Below are 18,072 nucleotides of genomic sequence, written 5' to 3' on the forward strand. Positions count from 1 at the left end.
ATTCATATTAGAGCTATTGGTTTCTCTTTTCTTGCTTAAGAAGAGAGGTCCTTAAATTTTCCATGAAAGGTTGGGCTTGTTTATTGCAATAGGGTAAGTGGGACATGGATCTATTATCTTGGTTGAGAAGGACTTAGTTCGAGATACACCGTTGTAAACTATAGTCTTAATAATGGATGAAAATAACGAAGAGAGTAGAATGAACATTGATAGCTTTGATTTTGCACATGAAGGTGCTAATGATGTTGCCCCCATGTTTGTCAATTATCTTGTTACTAGGTTGCAGTTAGTTATGGGCAACCCTTCTTTGCAAGCCAAAGATACCCAACAACTTCGTGTCTTATGGGATTTTCCTTCCTCTCCAAGAGGAGAGAGAGCTTAGGAGGCATCTTGATGAGACCCCCAAAAGAAGACTCTCTCCCATAAGAGAGGATTAATCCAAAGAATGAGAAAGAAGAGAATCTTTAAGTTTCACTGAAGATGTGGCTCCATGAAGACGGCGGTGTAGACAATTGCCAACTCCTCCCAAGAGGAAATGGTCAACCCATAGTCCTTCTCCTTGTCACTGCAAAAGGGAAGAGAGGAAACAAATGAAGAAAAGGGTAAGAAAGAGGTCACCCTCTTCTCCTTATTCTTCACTTTTCTCCTCTTCTGAAAAAAGCAATAGATATTCTCCTGGAGAATACAAGAGGGGAGGACATCAAAAATCTTACCATGCATGTCAAAGGTCCCAAAAGCTCAAGTTGAAGCTCAAAGAGGGAGGAAAGAGTATCTCTTTTCTCACCTATGACGGAACCTTTGGTGCTACCGACAAACTATTGGCCTTCATCCAACAATTTGATGTGGCCTTTGAAGACGAGGGCTTCAGGGAGTCCTCCCAGCCACACCATGTGCTATGTACTTCAAAAAATCTGCTCGTCAATGGTTGGCTAGCTTTTGCGGCAATGATGAAGCCCCAAAGACATGGAAAACTCTACGAGTTTCCTCATGAAGCAATTCCTTACAAGCAATGCAAGGGCAATGATCTTACCAAATAGGAAAGTTTGAAGCTTCTCTCCAATGAGTCTATCCACAAATATGTGTACAAGTTTGGGATTTACATCTCAAGGCTATTGTCTTTGAAAAGATAGACTTTACCGAGCAAAAGAAACAATTTTGTGTGGGATTATTTGAAGAGATGGCCAAGTATGTCAATTCCCAATGGCCTGGTTCTATCACTAAAGTAATCCACCACAGTATGGTTTCTTTGTGCATCAATTGACAAAAGTGATGCAAAGGGAAAAACCAATCATCCAAAATTCTTCCCAAGAAAATTCCAACACCAACAAAAAAAAAAAAAAATCGATCCAAGGAGAAGAGATTTTACAAAGGTAATAAATCTCTCTTGAAGAGCTTGAAGCTTTTCACAAGGACCATAATTGTTTTTAGTGTGGGGAGCAAGGACATGGCTATCGTTCTTGCCCCAAGAGAAATGTCCACAATGAGACTCCTATAGCTTCCACTATCGAGGCTCCAAAAGAGGATGCTCATTTGAAATGATCACCTCTCTCCTGTGCTTGGGAAAAGTTAAGGGAGCATGATACCCTTATCTTGTTTGAACCTGACTCTACTCACAACTTCATATCCACAAAGTTGGCCACCAGGTTGGGCATTCAAGCTTTTGAGATGGGAGATACTATAACTGTTGATACAAATTTCAAGGGACAACAAGTCTCTGTTACTCCCTTGATTGAGAAGTTGAGGCTTCATGTCCAAAGCTATGTTGACAAAGAGGAAATTTTCATCCCTCCTCTCCAACATGAGGATGTTATCCTAGGGGCACCATGGTTCAACCGCACGGCTACCAGCATGAAGTTCCCTAAAAGCAGAATCTACTTCACCTACTACAGGGAAAAGAGCATGTATATAGATGCTAGTGAGTTTGGTCGTACTATATCACTTGTAAATCCTCCTACTTTTGATAAATCAGTGAATAGATTAGTTTCTGCGTACATGATTTTTGTCAAAGAGTCCCTAAAAGGTCCTAATGTTTCATCAACTATAAATGGTAGGAATCAAGAAGAGTTAGGCTTGTTTAATTTTCTAAGTAGATTTCAAGATGTGTTCATCGATGATATCCCTATGGACTTACCTCCAAAATCAGGGGATGATGACCATCAAATTGAGCTCCTATCAGTAAGCCCACCGCCTAACAAGTCTCCTGATTGAGTTTCCCAAGTTCAACAAAAGGAGATCATGAGGCAAGTACAAGAATTGATAGGAAAAGGGATGGTGAGGCCTAGCTCCTCTCCCTTTTGTTCTCTAGTCCTTTTAGTGCAAAAGAAAGTGGTACATACCGCATGTGTGTGAACTATCAAGCACTAAACCATATCACTATCAAAAACAGATTTCCTGTACCTCGGGTAGAAGACCTCTCTCATAAGCTACAAGGCTCTACCTACTTCCAAAGTAGGATTGACCTTAAAAGTGGCTAATAGTGAATGAAGATATCCTACAGACTGCGTTTTGTACAATGTCTGGTCTTTATGAATATCTAGTCATGCCTTTTGGCTTGACTAATACACTAGCTAGATTAAATCATTTAATGGAGAAAATATTTAGACCCTACCACAAATTCATTGGAGTTTTATTTGATGATATCATCATCTACTCCAAGTCTTTGGAGGAACACATGCAATATCTCCATACAAGCTTTCAAGCTTTGAGGGAGAACAAGATTTTTATTAATCAAAAGAAAAGCAAATATTTCCTTTAAGAGATTCAATACTTAGGTCATATTATCTCTCAAGATGGTATTCGTATGGATTCATCAAAGTTGGAGGTAAGAAAAGCATGGCCTAACCCAAGGAATATACATGAGCTACGAAGCTTTATTGGTATGTGTGCATACTGTAGATGTTTCATAGAAAAAACTTCTCTCAAATAGTGGGAGCATTACATGACTTCACTAGGTTGGTAACCTAACAGGACATAAAAGTGTCCTTTCAGGGTTTTGAAAAAAAACTCCAAAACCATAGTAGATCCACTCATTTTGTAAAATCCTTTCACGAGGTTATAGTTCAAGGCCTACTACACATGGAAAAAATAAGAAACTTGTAAAATTTCTCATCTTTTGGTCACACCAAGACTCCAAAGTTGATGGACCAGTACATTTTCATCAAAACAGTCATTCCTTACGTTTTGTTGCATAAAAATAAGATTAGGGATTTTTTTAGGACTTGAGATAAATTCCCTAGTTAACTTCAATGGGTTGGTGATCACAACATATGATTGCTTCTCACTCACTATTTTTTTTTTTGCCAAAATAAATAGGTACAAAAAAGTTGAATTTTTACCATTCTGCAAACCTATCATCAAAGTTTCTATAGCCACGCTCAATAAAAATAATATATGCATGTTTTCTTAGTTCCCTATTTTCCTTTAGGTTCATAAGGAGCCACGGAGCATGTCAAAAGAATAATACATCTCTTACCAAGGGGAATCTGGGGGACAAAGATAAAGTGCTAAATACAGCAAACATGAAAAAATTGGGTTCAACATTATGAGTTGTAGAATCCCATAGAAACTACTCAATATCTAGCCAAATTTGATCCTTATGACTAGATATGGTTACTACCTACAAAATACATGTAGTTGTCACAAGAAACCAACAATGTTGAAAAAGCTATACTTGATATACTAGAATGTTTTGTTTTCTTCTATAATTGAAAAAATCAACCATCGTTGTCTACTATGCAAAATAGGGTATTAGGTGCCCCAAAACTCAAGGAATATTAGATTTATGTTACAATATGCGACATAGAAAATCAAAACTTCATTTGGATATCATGAAAGCCACCAAAAAAATCATAGAAGAGCTAAAATTGGCTAAAAAACAGGATTTGACAATTTTTGTAATTTGGTCATAACTTACAACTTTAACATTTATTTCTCCCTAGAAGCATCAGGACATGTTGAGGACTACTAAAGATAGTTCTCTAGCATTATAGACCTCACAAACATGAATTCTAGAGTGGTATAGTTGCAAAAAGCCAAAAACAGGACTCGTTTTTTCACACAATTTAGGTTGTGAAATGTTGTGCAAGGACAAGGTTAAAGATGGAATTGATATTCCAAAAAAATGTCGAGTTTTTTTCAGCTCATGAGACAACTTTCTAGACAGATAGCACCTTAAAATACATTTTGAAACTCTTGACATAATTCAAGGAAAATGGTCACTTAACAGGACATAAAAGTGTCCCAGTACATAAAAGTGTCCCATTACCAACCTAGTGTCAACAAATAAGAACGTTAAGTACTCATGGACTGCTAAGGAGCAAAATGCTTTTGACAAGCTCAAAGAGAAGCTACAAGAATCTTTCCAAAAGATTAAGGAGTCTATATCCATCTCTCAAACAAAGGAAAAAAGGTAGTGATGACAAGCACAGAAGGGCCTTAACATTTAAAGAAAATGATTGGGTCCTACTTAAGTTCCTCGAGGCTCGATTGAGGCAAACAACATGCAAAATCCGACGGGGCATCAAAAGTATTATGCTAAATTAGCAAAAAGATACTATGGTCCTTTTCTAATCTTGAAGCCAATCAATGAGATGGCTTATCAACTCAAGCTGCCCAACCATCGGCTCATACACAGTGCTTTTCATGTGAACCTACTTAAGCCTTACAAAGGAGAGCCACCAAGTGAACCAATTATTTAAGACCCTCCCAAAATCAAAGACCAAAAAGAGGTTCTAGAACCCAAAGCTTTCCTTCGGCATGAAGACAAGGTACTACGACATGGCAAGATTATCCGATGTTATCTTATTAAGTTCAAAAGTTATCCTTTTGAAGATGCTAAATGGATGCAAGGAATACAGGTTAAGGATAGTATGAAACTTATCAATGCTTACAATGTTACATTAGAGTAATCAAATGTACATGTTTCTTTTAAACGACCAATGTTTTTGTTTTATAAGACTAATTCTCTTTTTATTGTGCACAAATTTAAGTAGTATGCATGCTTAGAATCATGTTTGTGGTGACGACCTCTCTCAAACACCAAGTAGAATTTGTCATTCTACTTGGGAGAATGAAATGGAACAAAGAGCAGAAATGCTTGCAGCAGCTATGCCTCCCAAGCACCAAATGGATTAGTCATCCAACTTGGAATGACGTTGGAGGGGCTGCTAGCATGTTTAGGTGGTACCAAAATGGAGTGTCTTGGACACTCCTTTGGGAGGAGATGAAATGGGTGGTGGGTTATTCATTTTCATTTCATATAAAGGAAAGATAAAAGATTTTTTGTCCGAGAGGTTGGAATTTAGGCGGGCTCAAAATTCCATTTCACTTTAATACTAAAGCTTAAAGTAGAAAACTGCCTGCGCATTTAAATGCCCTCTCGCCGCCACTCCTCTAGGTTCTCTACACTGCTGTCCCAATGGGTCCCTCCACCTCTTGTGCCCATCTCTCTCTCTCTCTCTCTCTCTCTCTCTCTCTCTCTCTCTCTCTCTCTCTCTCTCTCTCTCTCTCTCTCTCTCTCCCCCCCCATAGCCTCCGCTCTCTGGCTCGTGCAACATCTATAGGCTTGCGGACTTAGCTCTCTCTCTCTCTCTCTCTCTCTCTCTCTCTCTCTCTCTCTCTCTCTCTCTCCCCTATCTCTCAATCCTCCATAGCTGCTATAAGTGCTTGCAGGCGCATCACAAAGCCATAGAAACTAGCTCCTCATTTCCTGATATATTCAGCTTCAACAAAACCTCTCTCTCTCTCTCTCTATGAGTAGGCACTGTTTTGACTGTCTTCATTGTCCTGTCATTAGCATCCTTACATGTTCCACATGAAATCACATAACACTCATAATGGCAGTAAAAACCCCCTTTACCTTTCTCCATTATCTGCTACACAGCATATTCCAAGTGATCTACTGGCGAGTCTACAAAACTACTGGGCTGCAAAGAAGAGGGAACAAAGAAACATGAAAAAAAGGGTGGCACAAGCGCAAGAGGATGGTGACATTGATGAGCAGAAGGCAAAGAAAATCTGTAGGGCAGCTGCTAAGTGTTGGCATAATCAAACAAATGGGCTTTCGAGGGTCTTCAATGGAGCATTCTATAACAACTTCTCAATCATCCAACATTCTCAGTTTTGCAATGCACATCAGAGACAGTTGGGAGGATGATTTTCTCTAACATTTTTCATACATTGTCTAAGGTGAAGACTCCTCATTCAACAATGATGCCAAAAGGTTTCTAGTTTTGCAAACCATTTTCTTTGGGGGGTTTCCATATTCCCAACTGCTAACATGGTAGCAGTTTTGTGCCAGCCACCCACTCAGACAACGCTTGGCCTGAGATAGGCACTTTTCCATACCCTTCTCAAAATTGTGGCAGGCGCACCACGACCATAGAAAATTATCTGCTATCTGACTGAGTCCAAGAAAGAATAACTATGCATCGTTCCAAACATAGTAGATGATGTTATCATCCCCCTTTACTTTGTCAAAGTACATCGTGTTTAAATCGGGGGGTTTCAATCCTTTGCGTTTTTCATGCACACAAGCAAGCACATTGTTAAAGTCTACAATTATTGCCAAATCTCTATGGATTGGGAAGCAAGACATTGGTTTTTAGCAAGGAAGCTGGCAATCAATGTGATTTACCTCTTCAGTGGTGGCAGTGGAGGTTTTGAGCCAACCACACAATTTTTAACTACATAGAACAAATGGTCAGAAACTAAGAGAGAAAACTTAAATTTACATTGCCGGGAATAAAGATACAAAGTTGCAATCTAAAAAAGATAGCATGAAAAAAAAATACAAAGTTGCAAGAAGCTAAAGCTTCTTGCATGCTGTGGTTTTCGGGGGGAGTATGTCAGTAATCTTTTTGGGGTCCTGGGACAACTCGTCCTCCACCTGCTTCTTTCTCTTCTTTCGCATCTTCACCGCTACAAATTGCAGGGTTGATTTCATTTTAGGATCCTCTACCTTAGCTACACTATCCTCCTTACAGGCATCAGTACTTGGGCAGCATATTGTGACCACAATGAACGCGGTGAGTATGAGTCAGACATGGGAGGAGACACATATGAAAAATTGACATTACATTAGTTGCTTGCGGGACAGAGTTGTCTCCTTTATAATGTTACCATCACCACCCTCAATAGTTTTCCCACCCTCAAAGTTTTTGTACTTCCGCAGCATGGCGTCAAGGTCAAAGACCTCGTCCACATCATGCATGGATGATGTGGAAGCTTCTTTCTCAACCACCACTGGCTTAGCTAAACCAACACACACAATTAGTCTCCAAGACAGATTAGCATAAGTTTGGTTGTATAAAATGATGAACCTACCTTCAAGCTCCTCATAAGAATTCCCAAGTGCCCAACATATTGCTATTTGGGGTATCTCCCATTTACAGCTTGGTACAACACACTTGGGATCAGCCGTGCTGACCACTAAAAACTAGAACAGATGGTATATGTGGGCACACGGGAGCAGAAAGACACCAGCTACATATTTTCCTGATAGTTCTTGACCACAAGCCACACAATTTCCAAACAATAAAATAGTATCCACACTAAATTTAGACTTTAAGGGTGGAGTGGACACTAGAAGGGCCCTGCCCTCTCTTTTCATAAACTTGTTGGACCTCTTCATGAAGGAGGCCTGCCTTCTGAACTCACCAAGCTCCCTGTCTACTTCTTGGACTATTTTTCGTACAAAATGATAAACAAAGGAAGATTATTGCACAACCAACCATGATGGGGGACATGCAGGCCCTAGCAGTAGGCACTTGCAAGCACCTTGGAGGGCTTGTTGGAACATTCAAGTACTTGTAGACACTTGAAAGTGTTTGCAAGTGCTATATATGTCCACTTGCAACACTTTGAAAGGCACTTTCTAGCACTTGGTACCTCTTTTTAGCACTTTGAACCACTTTCAACCACTTGCAAATGCTTGCAGGGTCTTTAAAGTGGTTAAAAATTCTTTGGCGTGGTTGCAAAAAGAACTTTTAAGCACTTCTAAAGCATTTTGAAGCAATTTTAAGCACTTTGAAGCACCTTCAAGTACTTGCAGGACTTTGCAAGTGGTTGAAAGTGCTTCAAAGTGCTTTAATGTGCCTGTAGAGTGGTTCAAAGTGCTTGCAGGTGCATAACAGCTAGATAGTTTTTAGCACTTGCAGGCATTTGTAGGTGTTTAAAGTGCTTGGAAGTACTTGTAGGTGGTTTAAAGTGTTTGCAAGTGCTAAAGAGTCAAGCATTTTTTAACACTTGCAAGCACTTTTAACCACTTTTATGCACTTGCAGGCATTTCCAGGTGTTCGCATATGCTTAAAATAGCCTGTAGGTAGCTCAAAGTGATTGCAAGTGCTTAAAAGGTGAGCACTCTCAACCACTTTTAGCACTCTCTAGCACTTTATACACTTTAAAGACTAAGAATACTGGAGTACTTGCATGGCTGACACCTCCCCCTTCATCCTTGCACCATCATTGAATCTAAAGCACTAGGAGATTACCCTTGTAAGGGCTCTGATTTCAGCCTCCTTTTTGGCACTTACAGTTGCGTTTTATTTTGGAGAGGCTTTCAGCTTCTTCCCCTCCTCTTTGAGGCTCTCCACCTCTGCAGTGATGGGTGCACAAGCTGAGGAGGTACCTTCGTTGTGCAACCATAAGTCCCGCTTTGCAGCCAGAACTGTCTTTGCAGACTTGACTTCTCTTCTGCCTTCACTGTCTACTGCTCAAGGTCATCCGCAAGATTATCCACCCATGCTATGTAGAGGGGTTGAGAGGCTGTCCACATGTGTTGTAGAGGGAGGCTCGACACCGCAGGACCATCCTCAGTATTCTCTATCAGTCCTTTAAATGTGGGGGCCTCCTTCACGCCGTAATCGGACATGAACTTTTGTATTTTCCGATTGAGCCCCCCTTTTTGGATCTTGAAATTCTCTAATACTTGATGCCCAACCAAAGCCCATGCAACTTATGGATGCTGGGGTCTGTTTTGGCAGCATCACAGTATTCATATTGCAAACCGTCTCCCAAAGCTCATAAGGAGCTCGTCGTTGGAGGGGGCAGCTTGGTAGACCTTTTGATATAGAAGCCTGCATGCATCATAAAGGTGGTCATGCACTTGGTGGAGGAAGATATTAGTATTCTTCTTCTATGGCACCTTGAACACTGTTGACCACTATTCACGTGGCAGGTCCTTATCTATTAAATTCGTGGGCAGCTTGCCCTCCATGCTTAATCCATATTTCTCATGCAACTGCAATTTGCAAAATAGAAAAACCTAGAAAGTACTAAATACTCCATCGATGCTGCAAGCAAAGCCATGGAGAAAAATGATTTGCAGCCAATGCTGAAAAATAGGATTTTTTGCCATGCATTGCCATGAGGCGCATAGACACAACCAAAACGCAATGTATAACTAACATTTTTTATCATATTTTTCAGCCGACAACATGCGTTTGGTGAGGGAAGTTCTGGTGGTCGTGTTTGTTGCTAAGGTCTATAGCGTCGTGTTCGTTGCAGGGGACTATTGTGTCGTGGTTGTTGAAGGCATCTACTGTGTCACATGTGTTGTGAGAGGTTCTGATGCGTGGTGGATCTTGTTAGGATTTGTTGTGCTATGGTGTTTGTTGCAAGGGTGGCATGTTGTACCACCTTCATGCTTGGAGTCGGGTTTTTGCGCTTCCTAGAGAGAGTGCTCTTCTTGGGAGTCATCTCTGCAGAGGGTGCTTCTGCAACCTTTATGCTTCCATGTTGGGGGCAATGGGGGCAGAGCTCCACCAGGTCTATGGCAGAGCATGATGGCTACAACATGCATTGGGGAGAGCACGAGCTATGGGAGCAGAGCGATCACACAAGTACATGCACACTATAAGAGGAGTAGTCTATAGCTGCTAACATTGGCGCGGAAAAACAAAGGAAAATGAACAGAGAAAAATTGCATGCGCAGCAATAACCGTGGCTCACAACACGGTAGTGATTTGGAACCAATAAGCACAGCAGTAGTAGCGGGTATAATATTACAATTGTTCGCTATTATTACCGTGCTAGTTATCGCTTAACGCCCATTCAAAAATAAAGGTGCTCATTTGGGCTACCCAAAATTAGGTGGCCCAACCCTTATTTTTGGCTTGCATAAAACAATGAAACATCAATTTTTTTTTGAAAGAGTATACAAAAAAACAAAGAATTGAATTGAATTTACTTTACCTTGACAATTTAATGTGCAGATGATTAACTATTTAAAAGGGTTACAAATGTAAATATTTGTATATACATTGTGCCACATTGGAACTTTACAAAAGTTTGGATAAATATTTTTCTATCTAATCCTCCTCATTCTCGTCGTCGTCCAAAGGCACATACATTTGATCACCTTGACTCTGTATAAACTTAAACAAAATTAAACAATAATCATTAGCTCAAAACAATTGATACAAAATTACTTGTTTAAACTTATCGCTTGTAGTAGTGATCCAACTGTTGCGTCAAATTGTTCGCAAGAGATGTGGTTGTTCTTGAACAACCATCGCCAAGTATCAAATTTTGTATGTCGCTCTCGATACTTGACCATCTCTCTAGTTGGTCGAGTAAGGGTGATATTTTCCTAGGTTAGCAATAACAATACAAATCATCAACTACAATCTTTATAATCACCAATTTAGGTTATAATTTAATCAATCCTACATATTTGTCCTTCTAGGATGCCTTGCATCCTGAGCCATAGTGCGTGGGAGTTTGCGTGGTGCGAGCTTTGTGTTGTTGTCTATAGGATGAGCCTGCTGCACCTTGATCTCTCTTTTCTTGCATTGACCACTCCCACTCCATGTCTGCCATGTTGCCACCGTGATAGCTCTTATCTAGATCTCTAACCTCGTTGGCTGCTGCGTGTTGTACATTGGACTGCCTGTTTGATCGGAGGCATTTGGAAATCTAGCATGTAGCACGTCCTCAATGTAGCGTCGAAATACCCTGCCATGTGCTGTACCAAAGTCCACCTCCCCACCATATTTTACCATGTAGTAGCACCCATGCGTGTCTGGCATATGTGCGTTAGTATCCTCATCCTCTATGTGAGGGGCGACATGCTCTAAAATAGGGGACTCCGTTCCCCTGCCACTACCAAAACAAGTGAAGCCACAAGATCCACTCCTGCTTTGTCTCTCCTGGTGCTCGTTCCCTTGAGAGGAGCATCGACGTGTGCCGCTAGATGAAGTGCGTCGATGGTGTTCTGGACAATCAAGAGTGAAATGAAGTGGCGTAGTACCCTATGATACCATGGGAGTGGGACCCTCTGATGGAAGGGGAGTAGGATGATAAGAAGGGGCCGTAGATTGAGGTGCAATTGGTGTGAGGCTATGGAGGTAAGGAGTCCCTCCCTGACTCCCGCATGGTGTGGACTGTAGAGAAAGACCATAGGACACAAGCTACTGTGGACTGTAGCGGCCAAACAATCCCTCCGTCAAACGGAGATACTTGGTAAAGTATGGAGCCTGATTTAACCCTTGTAATTTTTTGTGGTAAAAAGAACATTTTTAAGGTCCCCATTATGAGGATAAGCCATCGTGCATGAAGAAAAATCACTCGCTGAAAACCAAATTTTCATGGCCATTCTCGAGCCCAAGGCTGCACCAGAATATTGCTTTCTACCGGAATATTATGGCCGGCCGGCGGGTCGAAAAGTGGTCGGAAAATGACCGATTGGTTGGCCGATTGGCCGGTGGCCAGTGGTCCAAAGTTAATGGCTGGTGGCCGAATTCAAAAGAGGATTTGTATTCTCAAGGGCGGCCACACATGGATGGATTGGAGGGTCCAATTTGGACTTATCTACACAAGGGCGGCTACACATGGCTGCCTCTCATGAGAGACGGTAGCCCTTTTGGCCTATAAATGAAGGCCATTTCTACACACATTTCATAGTGTGAAGTTGATGCAACAAGGTGGGTGTGAGGTGGTGAGAGCACAATTAAGGGTATAATCCTTTTGTAACCTACTTCTTGTTTGAAGCACTAAATCCATTAAGTAGGTGCTTTCCCGTGGATGTAGCCCACATTGGGTGAACCACGTATAACGTGTGTACTTTCTCTCTCTCTCTCTCTCTCTCTCTCTCTCTCTCTCTCTCTCTCTCTACTCTATAATCTCGTGTGTAAAAATTATATCTCTCCATTAAGTAATCTACTCAATTATCTACTTCGCTATGTCATATTTCCTAACATACTGGTCTCGTAAAGAGAGAGCCTGCTCTATAGGTCTGGATCTACGATCCGTGGAGGAACCTAATTAGAGTAGGTGTAGGATGGCCATGCCCGCAAATAACAAAAAAAACCTATGACACTCATGGTTTAGGGTTAACTAGCCAAAAAAAATCTTTAAAGACCTAAGTAGAGGCTAGTAGTACCAAAGGTCAAGTGGCACCTCTTTAGATATCATCATAGTCTCAATCGTGGTACGTTGAAATAATCCATGCATGAGTGGATCAATGACCGCAATGTCACGATTAAAAAAGGACTATACCCAAGAGAAAGCATCTAGCCTTTGGATGCTATGATCGCAAACTTAGTGCCTATATACATGCATAAACAAATATATATGTACACACAAATATATATACAATTACGTAATGTAGCCATCATTTAGAGTATAGATAAATAGTTATGGTTGTAGGTGTAGCCATCATTTTGTGTTGTGCGCAATGCAAGAGTGCTCGCTGCTTCTATAGGGTGCTATGAAGAAGAGCTTATTTATTGTGTTTTCTGTGCAGCATCTCTTCAAAATAGCTCCTTGTTTGAGGGATTACTTTGCACATCGCATGTCTACCTTCATTATGAGGTGCGATATCATTAAAATCTGTCCAACCTAATTCCTATTTGGTGGGGAGAAAGAGATAAAGAGAGAGAGAGAGAGAGAGAGAGAGAGAGAGAGAGAGAGAGAGAGAGAGAGAGAGAGAGAGAGAGAGAGAACCGGAGAGAGAGAGAGAGAGGCTAAGGAGAAGAGAATAGAAAGTAATTTCTGAGGGTCAATTTCACACGCCCAGGAGTCAATTTCACATACAAAAGTTCAATAACTCTCAACAACTGAGAGGGCACAAAACTGAAGGAAGCTTAAGGAATGAAAGTTCTAATCAAGACCAAAGGCAGCTAGATATTGAAGAAGAGAATCACATAACCCCAATCAAATCACGTCAAAAATCGCAGCTGTAACATTTAATGGTCTAGTAACTTGTGTGTAGCAGAAAAAAGCATGAACATAGTGAGCATTTCATTAGAATAGCTTCCTAATGATAATAACAAGAGTGCTTTGGTGGAGAGAGCAACAAAAAACATAACACCTAGTTAGATAGCATGAACAATACTTCAAAAGAGAGAGAAATTAAGCAATTGACAATAGTTGAGGACCGGATTTGCATGGAGCCGGTCCCCCCTCCAAAAGGCTTTGTATTATGGTTTCTCCCATCAAGAGAGACATTTTACAATACAATTCTTTGTGTTCCTTCAATACTAGCTAGTGCAATGAAGATGGAAACTTCATGCACTAAGAAAAACACTTATCACACACAACATCAATTCCCTCACGGTCTCAGACCCAAGAACTGACACACCTTCAAAGATGGTGAGAGCTAGCGGGGTATGAGAGTAGATTGAGAGGAAGAAGGAGTATTCTTACGAGAAAGATGTACATCTCCTCACATAATCAGTCACATTATCATAGCTTATCTTAGTAATTAGCATGGTAGAGGAGATGAGCATGCATTGAAGCTTGGCTCTTGGTTGGATTTGCATCACAATGCAAGGGTTGTTGGTGTAGGCCTCCCGTCTCACAAGCTTGGAGTAGGTGGTAAGCTTTCCATTAAAGCTTGAGAAGGAGAGATAGAGTCTTCTTTGCTTAACACATGAGATTGTGTGAGTGTCTGTGTGATAATGCCTTGCAAAAATCAGCCCTCTCTCTCTCTCTCTCTCTCTCGGTTGAAGCCCCTTCCAATTTGCTTTGCTACAGTCCTATTGGACCTCCCCAAGCCTAGCCAATGGGAATTAAGCACTATAAGTGATAGCCTTCTGACATGTGACCCCCTTTCCCCTTTTGTGAGAGCTTTAGGTAATCAATAAATGCAACTAAACTCTCATTGGACCCCTTTGCCTCCTGGCCAATAGGAATCAGGCAAGCCATTGGGCTGCTGAATGCTCATTGGTCCCCTTCAGAGACTGTCCAATAGTATTCTAGAGAGCTTAATTCTTCTTGCTTCTGTTATTAAGTGTTTTTAAATTAATTAAACTAGATTTACTCTAGCCTAATTCTCATTGGTCCACCTCCAAGGCCATCCAATAAGAATTGGGTACACCTTGTGGGCATCTAGGCTAGGGAGCTGACATGTGTCCCTCTTTCCCTTTGTGTAAAGGGATCTTGTGTGTGTGTGTGTGTGTGTGTGTGTGTGTGTGAGTTTCTATCTCATCCCCTACTTGCAAGGCTCGCCCCCTCCTATGTAGAGATTGATAAAGACTTTTGGGACACACACAAAGCATCCAATTCCCCCAATGTTTGACCTTTGGACACAACCTTTGAATTTTGGAACCTTAGCATGTTGGAAGTCTTAATGGGCTGAACCTTAGGGTCTTTTAAGCCGATTGTTAGACATACCTCTTTTGCAAATGCCCCCCCCCCCCCCCCCCTTTGGATTCCTATTTTCCCTCCTTTGGATCCCTACTGTGGCCGGTGTGCTATCTTAAGCAATATTCTAGATTTTTCTTTTATGGCACTTCCCCATATTAAATAATCAGTTTAACATGAGAAAATCATTTAGGAGAATTAGATATTTATTATTATGACATTACCTCTCTTTTGAAATCATAGTTGTCCTCGACTATGGGGTAGAGAAGATAAAGCATATTCATGAGTCCTTTTCGTAGCGGGTAGAGGATCCCTATGCTACCCTACGGCATCATTCTAGAATGGATGACCAGTACATTTGGCGCTTGAGATCCTAAGCTACCACAAGCATGTCTACACATTAGTCCTATCATCTTCCATAGTAGAGTGACAAGCTCTACTTGGTGTTCGGGAGACGTTGTCTCCGCAACTTGATCTAAGCATGCATACTACTTCATTTTTGTGCACAATAAAGAAAAAGAGAGTCTTATAAGACAAAAATTTTGTTCGTTTTTAACAGTTGTACATTTTCTTACTCTTCGAAAGCATTCTAAGCATTGACAAGGTTTAGGTTATACTTTTATTGTATGCCTTGCATCCATCTAACATCTTCAAAAGGATAATTCTTAAATTCAATAAGATATCGTCGGATAGTCTTACCGCCTCTTAGTACCTTGTCTTCATGTCAGAGAATGGACTCGGGCTGCAGCACCTCTTCTTGGTCCTCAATCTCTCGTAGGTCTTCAGTAGTTGGTTCTTGAGGTGGCTCTCCTTTGTAAGGCTTTAATAGGCTCACATGGAAAGCATTGTGTATGAGCCAGTGATTAGACAACTTGAGTTGATAGGCCATCTCTTGATTGGCCTAAGAATCTGGAAGGGACCATAGTACCTTTTTGCTAACTTAGCATAGTACTTTTGGTGTCTTGTAGGATTCTTGCCTGTCATGTGCCTTAATCAAGCCTTGGGGAATTTGAGTAAGACCCAGTGATTTTTCTAAAAGGCTTGGGCTCTTCTGTGCTTGTCAGTAGCAGCCTTTTTTCTTTGCTGTGAGATAGAGATAGCATCCTTTATCTTTTGAGAAGATTGTTGTAGGTCTCGGCTATACTTATCTGCAGCGAAGATATTCCTGTGTACCTTAAGTAGCAAGGGATTTTTTGATCTTCCCTCAATTACGTCAGAAGGTGCTTTTCCTGTGGAAGCATGTACAATGTTATTGTAGGCATACTCCACGAAAGGTAAGTACTTCTCCCATTGGGATCTTTGATCTAATTCCGTTACATAGGCTTTTAGTAGATCGAGAATTGTTAGGTTAGCTATTTCACTTTGGCCATCCGTTTGCGGGTGATAGGCCAAAGAGAAGGGGGACAAGTCAATGGTGTGGGGGGGATAGAGGGTGGGGATAGCGAGCCAAGGGGAGGGGTAATGAGACCGAGGGGAGGGTGAGGTGAGCGAGTGGGGAAGACGCGGGGGGGGGGGGGGGGGGGGGGGGGGGGTGAGGGGGGGGGGAAGAGTGTGAGAGAGGGAGAGGGTGAGGATAAGAATATGGGAGAGCGGGAGTTCACATGCGGCTCGACACAGAGGAAGCACGAGAGGGAAAACGAGAGAGGGGTTGGGCTGAGTGCTCGAGGCTTGCACCTGGCTGAGGGTGGACAGTAAGGGGGGGGGGGAAGTGTGTGAGAGAGAGAGAGGTATGTACGGAAAATGAGAGAGAGAGAGAGCGGGGGGGGGGGGGGCAGTAAACTACGGGGGAAGAGAGAAGGGGTATTTGAAACCGAGGGCGGATTGCTAGACTAGGGTATAGACAAGCGGGGGCCTGAGGTTAATAAGGTCGTCCAATCGATGGGGGGGGGGGGGGGGGTGTGCCATGCCCGTAGAGGTGTCGTGAGGTTTACCAGGCAGTGCCGAGCCTTCCAACAGTGTCGCCAAGGATCCAACAGAGGAAAAATAAGTTGTTTTTTCTTTTTTTTCTTTGATTTTCAAAAATCGGCCTTCATTAGCCCTCTCCCTTTGGCTAGAGACATTCATGCTTCTAGCCCATCTTCTGCATCTTCAACTGTGGAGTTAGAGGGTTCTTCCTCTTCTGGAATGTCTAGCATGAATTCTGGATCAAACCTAAGAAAATACCTTTTCAGTCTCCATCCATGGACCCTAGTCTTGTGAATTCTCCCATCTGCTTCCATCAGTTTTTAGCTACCATTGTCAAAGCGTTTCTTGATGATGAATGGCCCTTCCCATCTGGGTTGAAATTTCTTGTCCTTCCAGGTGTTGAATCTATTGTAGTATCTCAGGACTAACATACCTTTTTCCAGTCCCTTTTCTTTAAGCCCTTGATTGAAAGTGAGCCGGCATCGTTCTTCCTCCTCTGCATAGTGATTGATTGCTTCTTCCCTATCTAGTTGGAGTCTCTTAAGATCCAAGATGTGGTTTCGGAGATTTACTAGCCAAAACTCGTAAGTTGGCTATCTGTACCTCAATGGGTAGAATTGCCTCCCTCCCATAAACTAGATGGAAAGGGGTGAAACCTAGTGATGTTTGGAATGTTGTTCTGTAGGCCCAAAGAACTGCCATGAGATGTTTATCCCAGTCCCCTGTGTGATTGTTCACCTGCTTTGTGATGATCTTGCAAATCATTTCGTTTACCTTCTCTACCAGACCATTGCATTGTGGATAGTATGGTGTGGAATGTCGGCATGTGATTCCTAACTTCTTCATCAGTTCTCCCACCAAATTATCTCTGAATCCTGGTCCTCTATCTGCTATTATCTCAAGAGGAGTGCCAAAACGGCAACAGATATGCTCAAAAATGAACTTTGCTACCTCTTGGGCTGTGATGCGGGTGGTGGCTGTTGCTTCTGCCCATGGAGTCATGTAGCCTACACCCACTATGATGTATAGTTTACCTGATTGGGCCCTTGGTAAAGGACCACTTTGATCTATTCCCCATTTCTCAAATGGACCATATGAGATGATAGGAGTTTGTGGCTCGTAGGTTAGGGTGCGATCACTGGCCACTTGATAGGCCTTACATGTTTTACACCAATGGTGTACATCCCTGTTCAAGCTAGGCCAAGGGTATCCTTCTTGTAGAATCTTCCTACTAGTGATGTCTAGAGAAAAATGACCGCCGCAGACGCCATCATGACAACTTGAAATTACCTCTGTGATCTCATTGGAGGTTGGCACCCGCCTGAGAATTTGATCCTTGCCCTTACAATACAAGTGGTCATTTTTACAAGGCGGTACCTAGTAGCCTTCCTTACCAGCCACTGTTTCTAGCCTTTGGTTTCCGGACATTCTCCTATATCTAAAAAACTGATGACATTAGGCATAGCATCACTACCTTGGAAGAGGGGTAGATTTAGTTTGATTGCTCCTACGGGAACGTCTTGTATTCTCTTTTTGTCTAGAGCATCTGCCTCTTGATTTTTTTCTCTGGGGACATGAAATAGT

The sequence above is a fragment of the Adiantum capillus-veneris genome, chromosome 15 (genome assembly GCF_014529385.1).
Source record: "Adiantum capillus-veneris isolate H3 chromosome 15, ASM1452938v2, whole genome shotgun sequence".
Classification (NCBI taxonomy): domain Eukaryota; kingdom Viridiplantae; phylum Streptophyta; class Polypodiopsida; order Polypodiales; family Pteridaceae; genus Adiantum; species Adiantum capillus-veneris.